Below are 1,051 nucleotides of genomic sequence, written 5' to 3' on the forward strand. Positions count from 1 at the left end.
TACCACTTACCCTTTTTTTTAAACCTTATTTTTTTCTCTCTCTCTCCAATACTATACTATAACATCTACTATATATACTCTCCAACATCTACTATACTCTCTCCAATACTATAACCTTCACCCACTCGAAACCACCCCCCCGACATAACACGGACTCTTCTTCCTCGTAGCAAAGAAGTGTTGGAGGTGGACAAGTCAACGGGCCTGGGAGACCTCGGCCCCGTCAAGGGATCTTTGGCCCTGTGTCTCTTCTCTGTCTTCATCCTCGTCTACTTCTCTCTGTGGAAAGGTGTCAAGTCGACGGGAAAGGTAGGTTGCCTCTGAGGTCCTGGTTTGGATCAAGTTGTTTCGGTGGGAGGGGGGGTATGAGGATAAAGTTGTTTTAAATGGGTGATATGATAATGTGAAGTTGTTTTAAATGGGTGATATGATAATGAAGTTGTTTTAATGGGTGATATGATAATGTGAAGTTGTTTTAATGGGTAATAATAGTCATAATAAGGTTGCTTCAATGGGTAATATGATAATAAAGTTGTTTTGCCGGGGATTAAGTTATAATTAAGTTACTTTGATGGGTAATATGGTAATAAAGTTGTTTTAACGGGTAATAATTGTTATAATTAAGTTATTCTGATGGGTAATATGATAATGAAATTGTTTTAAAGGGTAATAATAGTTATAATTAGGTTGTTTTATTGGGTTATGGTTCTAAGATCTCTGGATAAATTATTTTAATGGGTGGAGGTGTCGACTGATTCCGCGAGGGAAGTGGGTGTCATTTACCTACGGTTAACGGTGTCATATCTACATCAAAAGGTAGATATCCATTTATCTACCGGTAAAGGCTAAATCCACAGGAATAATAAGCATTCATTTATACAGTTAAAGGTGTCAAATCTAGAAAAAAATGAGTATCTAGTCATCCTTATGGTGTCAAATCCACAGAAAAAGAAAAGTGCGTATTTATCCACTTTTAAAGGTGAAAAAATAGACATCCAAGTTAGTGGATAAAAGATACAAATCTACATTTAAGGCACAGTATTCATCACTC

General features: G+C 36.6%; 1 pseudogene; it reads left to right on the plus strand.

The window, feature by feature from the left end:
* Positions 1-520, plus strand: part of LOC119594712 — a 4,743-nt pseudogene extending 4,223 nt beyond the window's left edge.
* Positions 521-1,051: the final 531 nt, after the last annotated feature.

Source organism: Penaeus monodon, chromosome 34, assembly GCF_015228065.2.
Source record: "Penaeus monodon isolate SGIC_2016 chromosome 34, NSTDA_Pmon_1, whole genome shotgun sequence".
NCBI classification, from domain to species: domain Eukaryota; kingdom Metazoa; phylum Arthropoda; class Malacostraca; order Decapoda; family Penaeidae; genus Penaeus; species Penaeus monodon.